Source organism: Hemibagrus wyckioides, linkage group LG10 (genome assembly GCF_019097595.1).
Source record: "Hemibagrus wyckioides isolate EC202008001 linkage group LG10, SWU_Hwy_1.0, whole genome shotgun sequence".
NCBI lineage: Eukaryota > Metazoa > Chordata > Actinopteri > Siluriformes > Bagridae > Hemibagrus > Hemibagrus wyckioides.
The window spans coordinates 18,695,230-18,701,436 of record NC_080719.1 but is presented as its reverse complement, the minus strand read 5'-3'; positions in this window follow the sequence as shown (position 1 = coordinate 18,701,436).

The following is a 6,207-nucleotide window of genomic DNA, read 5'->3' as shown; positions in this document are numbered from 1 at the left end:
GAGTAAATTATTTGCAAATTTTGGTTCTGGAGGTGAACTTCTCCTTTAACAGCCTTTAAATGCATCAGGGATTATCACAATCACAATATTTGTTTACTCTTGGATGCCTATGATTGGAAATTGCATTGTTGGTAGGATGTAAAATTAATTAAAACTGTTCTGACTCATAGTCGTGAGACGTTCTACTATGATACTCTCATTAACTCTGAAGCAACAGTCTAAAATGAAGAGTCAAATATTTTGCTAAGATAATGATACTGTTTGCAGTGGGAATAATGTTCCACTCATACTGGATGGTTTAGTGCAAGCAAAAGACTTTGCAAAATTAAAAATAAAATTAGTAAGAGTATTGAGTATTGGAAAAAGTAGCTGCTATTTGTATTCCAGCCAGCAGGTGGCAGCATACACTAAGGCATTCAAATGGCTTCCAAAGTTGCTTTCTGTTCTTGCACTCGAACACAATTTAAGCAGTTTCGATGACAGAGCCAGCTTAAATCATGAAAGCTCACGCACAGCACATTATGCTTACAAGTAACAATGTCTCAGTGCTACAATTGTGAAATTTATGCTATTTGTGGTATTGCTGGGAGTTTATAAAGTACAGCTGTGTTGAAGATCAGGTTCTGGAGAAAGGAGAGATGGAAACATGTTCCCAATTATGTCTACGACACAGTCTCCTGCTCTCACCCACCAAAAATGTTCGAGTTAACAGGATTTCACAGCTTCCTGAAGCCACCCTGGAAAATACCGATACCTCTAAATTACTTCAATGTATTATTAAAGAGCATTACTGATTTGATTTCCACAGGCTATCAAATCCAGTCATACATTTGGTGTGGTAGGCCACAATGACTATATTTCCAGAGCTTTGTCAGTGTCTCAAATTGCACAGCCTAATTTGACAGAGCAGCTCTTTCTTAGAGATTGTACAAGCTTGGGAAATGAGGATGAGGTCCATTAGCAGCACTGAAGGATGCTGTGACTCTGCTGCTTTTAAAAAAAAAAAATGGCGCCAACAGCACATCCCCATAAATTCTGTATAGAGTTACTGCTGTTAATATACAGTAGCCAGTGTTGACAAGAAATAAGTCACGGAAAAATATGCAACGTTTTTAATGGAGCTCGCTCAAGTTTTAATGTCACGTTATGTAAAAGAGAAAGGATTCACCGCCATCTAGATGATAATATCCTACATTTTAATGGTCTCACAAATCGTTGATCCTTTAAGCACTGACAATTTGTGTATTTGGATCTATTCTGTTTTCCAAACTCAGAATGCCCTTGGGCACTGGATACATTATAAATACAGTGGCACACCAGGCATGCATGCACCAGACAGATTATTTTCTTCCAGGGGAGTCCTGCGTTAATGCTGAGCATGGCAATTTAACAGGAACAGAGCTGGCAAAGGAAACGGATGAATCCACAGACCTATCCTGCCTGAATGCTGCCTAAATGTAATGCAAGGCCAAGATGAGACACCAACACCAAGCAGACGAGGAATGATGTACTGTATGCACATAAAAAAGTTCATATATGGACATTTTCTATGTATATAAACTGTCCAGAATATACGCTGTACGTCTTTTTGTCTTTAGAATCATTTAAAAGTATGTTTTCTGGTCATCAGTAATAATATAAATAATAAGAATGATAATAAGAAGAACTGCAATTAAATCTCCTGTACAGAGTCATTCATTATTCATCTCTATCCCCCCCCCCACCAACACACACACACACAAACACACATACATTTACACCAAGAGGCAATTTACTGGGCTATTTTTGGGAGGTGGAAAGAAACCAGAGAACGCAGTGGAAACGCACATGCAAAACTCCACACAGACAATAAACCAAGCCCAGGATCAAACCCAGGACTCTGCAGCCACCTGCTATTATACATGCATATACAATGTTTAATACACATGAATATAGGCTTTATAACAGTAAACACGAGTCAGTTTGATGGTATGGGGCATTAATTCTGGGTACATTTTTTTTTATTTTTTTTTTTATTATTGCTTAAATGGACCAGCAGTCAAACCATTCATGTAGAACATGGAGAAATGTTTACAATCATATAGACTTACTTTGATCTCATTTGGATTGTCATAAGTAGCTAATAAAAATAGTTTCATGCTATCTCAGGCACCAGAGACTACACCGGCACTGCAACTACAGTCTGATCCAGTTAGGAAAGAATCCTTAACCATGTGACCACAATCACTAGCTGAATATAATTGACCAACTGTATGAACTGTATATTGATTTCTATCTATGAGCTCTAGCATTCTGTTTCCCTCTCTATTCCCCTTCAGGCTTTTGGTCTCTTTTGCCACTTTGCATGGGGGAAATAAGAAAAGCAAAAGCTAATTAAAACTCACAAGTGTTTCATGTTTTATTTCTGCATTATTTAGGCTCGTTGGCTGGTGAATAATGAACAACGCAAAGCAGGGAAATCAATTTTCCAGCTACAGGAGCAGAATAAACAGAGCTAGTGTGTTAAACGAAATTAACAGCAATCACACCTGAGACTTGTGGATAATGGGCGTCAGGGCCCATTAAAAACGCACCGCACCTCAGTGAGCCACCACCAAAGGAGCCACTACGCCGGCTTCAGACAGATGCAGAACGAAGGCCTTTTTCATCCTCCTGTAAAACAGATGCCACAGTGAATTTCTTTCACTGCTTCAGCCTGAGCTTCGTACTGCATATAAAACACGAGACAGTGAAAGGAAGTCGTTACTGCTATTGTTGCAATGTCTGGTGGCAAAAACCTAGAAGAAAGCGAATTCTTCTCCATCACAGACCACAACTACACGCTCTCATATCCTCTTGTTTCATTGGTAAAGCATTATTCAGATAATGTGGCTTGTGAATTTGTATTGCACAAATAGAAAGCAGGCCTTTAAATGGCCAGATGAAATTTGCTGATGCTGTAGGATCACATTTTCTGTAGTAATTTCCCTTTACAATTCAGCCAGCTTGCTTAACACACGGGAAAAACGGGGCTCATCTCTGCTCATCTGTCGCCGCGATTCAAGGCCAGTCCGAATCTAAAAAGCATACACACTGACAGAATCATTTGAGTAATGCTCAAGCGGCCTGTGTACAGCACAAGCGGAATGATTAGAAAAGAAAAGGGAAAGAAATAAGAGGGAATCAATTTGGTCAGTGAAATTGTTTATGTATCTTCACGCGACAGGCAGTCTCACTAAAAGAGCACCGTTCGGGGGCCTCCGAGAAGCCCAGCAAGCCCAAGCTGAATTTGCATTTATATAGTTTCAGCTTCAAAATCACATAACACATTTATATCTTCATTACAAGCTTAATAAGGGCAGCTTATCAATGCAGATCTGGAATATTAATAGCGTCTTCCACAGATAAACTAGACCACGTCCTCTAGCTCCTCTGTAGGAAAAAAAACATGCTGTGTATGCATGCTTACGTACTTACGTACACATACCTAGTATATACCCCTATGAGCTGTTGCAGTGTTACAACCTGGAACTGAAGGAATCCCTGGAGGAATAGTGGTCAGGCTTCAGTGCTTTCACCACCATGGCCTGGGTTCAAATCCTGGCCATGGAACTGACCCCAGCACTAGACTGTTGACTCTTAGTGTCGGTCACAAACCTGAATAAATTTAGTAGAGTTGAGTCAGGAAGGGAATCTGGCCAAATCAACCTGTGCCAAATCACATAAGTGGATCAATGATTTGCTGCGGCGACCCCTATGGAGAGCAGCCAAAGGGGGGAATTGGGGGGGGGGGGGCAAAAAGGGAAGTTAATTGGGATTATATATGCTGAAATATAAATCTACACAAAATAATACATTTTATTTGATTTCATAATTTTATTTTTTCTATATATTATATATTATCTATATGTATTTAGAGTTATGCTACCTGTATTGATAAATATTTTTTTTTTTTGTAATTCTATTCTTAGTCTTTTTGATTCTTTCTTTCTTAAATTTTTATTTTATTTTTAACAGTCGACAAACCATTTCCCTGCTTGTTGTACGGTCTATGCTTGTGTATGTGACAAAAAAAAAAAAAATTAGATTATATTGAAGTGAGTTTAAAATCAATATAGTTCCCATAATTACTTAAGAATAAAGATGATGAGCACTAACGTATGACCTGGGCAGAGATTTACACTTTTTCAGAATAACAGCTCTAATCATACTGTCAAAGCCAAGCACCTGAATGTGTACAGATGACCCATCTAAAGAACAGAGTTCAGTCTGATTGAGAATCTGTGTGAAGATTGAAAATTGCTGTACACCCATGATCTCCATCCTCTCAGATGGAGCCAATAAAAGTGGGTGAAGATATCAGCATCCAGATGTGTAAAGAGAGATAGAGACCTATTCCAGAAGATGTGTAGCAGTATTTCCAGCCAAGTGTGCTCTACTAAGCACTGAACTCACTGAGGTGTGAATATGCAATTTGCAACTATCAAACGTTGGATTTTTTTTGTTTAAGCACATTTGTGTCACTATATAAATTCACTGAAATGTATGAAATGATAAAGAAAAAGCTTAATAAAGTGCATTTTAGTTGCAGATTGTAACACTACAAAGTGTGGAACAATCCAAGGGGGTGAATACAAGTGTTCTGTATACAATGATCAAGTATGAAACCATACTGAAAAATGCTTCTATTTTGCATTCTTTTCTTTTCTTATTTTTGAAATCCTTTTTGGTTAAATGACAGTGTGCACTCAACCTGGAATGGACACATTTTGTGCAAAAAAAAAAGTTAAATCTTTAGTTTATTTTCAATTTTTAAATAAATAAAAATTCAGTCATCTGGACTCCACTGTATATTGTAGCATCAGTGACTTGCACTGATATTTTAGGAGTGTATTTTATTTAGGAAACAGGTTTCAATCCTCCACACTGAGGCCCAGGTATGATCCAAATGTGAATCAGGACCACCAGCATTCCAAACTAACCCTTCCCTGGGAAAGCAGAATGAGAGGACAAAGGCCAAGTATGAAGACATGGTGGGTGAATGCCAGAGGCAGGGATTGATACACAGTGTGTGCCCATTGAGGCAGGCTGCTGGACTCTCTGACTATTTGGCATCCTAAGACTATACACCAGGAAGACCAGCGTGAACATCAAAGAGGCAGCAGTGAGATGGCTGTGGATCATTGAGGAGTGACCTGTGGAATACTTGGACACATCACATCCTGTCAGAAATAGCTAGGAGAGCAAGGAAATTTGAACCCAGATCAATAACGGGGCAAATCCATGAATACCAAGCACAAGGGAAGAACATCCTTGTTACTGAGACAACAGATGGTGGAAGGTAAACTACTAAAATACACACACATCTAGGTGGAGGAACAATGTTTGTTTAATTTTGAGGTTCATGCATCTTATACAGAATGTGTTAGTGCCAGAAACGTTAAAAAGTACATCACTTTTTAACACACACACACACACACACTCCACAGGATTCCTTATACATTTTGCATTGCATGTTTCACATTGCGTGGCTTGTATGAAAACAAATTTGCCACTATCCTCAAGGCAGAGAAACCAACAGGCACTGATAAATGAAACAATAAAGATGAAAACCTAATCCTACTATATTGAAATGTCGGCCATCACCATTTGGTACGGCTAATTTTCCCATTGCTCCCTCTTGAATGCTAATACAGTGAGGATAGATATAAATGCATAAGCATTTATTCCTTCTAGGGGGCATTTGTTTGACAGATCCACTGTCTTGTTTCCTCATCCCCTAGAGTTTCACCAAAGGCAAAAACATCATTAAAAGCCTAGTGAGGCGCAGGCTTTAGCTTTAATAACGACACGAGAAACCCCTAGACAGATCACCTCTTATTCAAAATCACATCAATACACACCTGAGGGAGGCAAATCCAATAGGGTCATAACCCTGGATGTTTTACCCCAAACCAGAAGTCTAATAGACTGAGACCTTATCAAGCAAATTCCCCCTGGTCCTTTTATAATATTATAAGGAAAGGAGGAAATGATCAGGGTACACTGTTGATTCTGATATTACTCTTTTATTGAATGCAGAAATCATGTACATTCAGAGTTATTAAACCATTTTAAAGGTTTATTTTTTATGAAGTGAGAATATTATGCTGCCTCAGGTGCTTTCTACTGTGTCAGGTGATAAAATATGTTCATGCACATCATCAGTGAGGTTACAGCGAATCCATC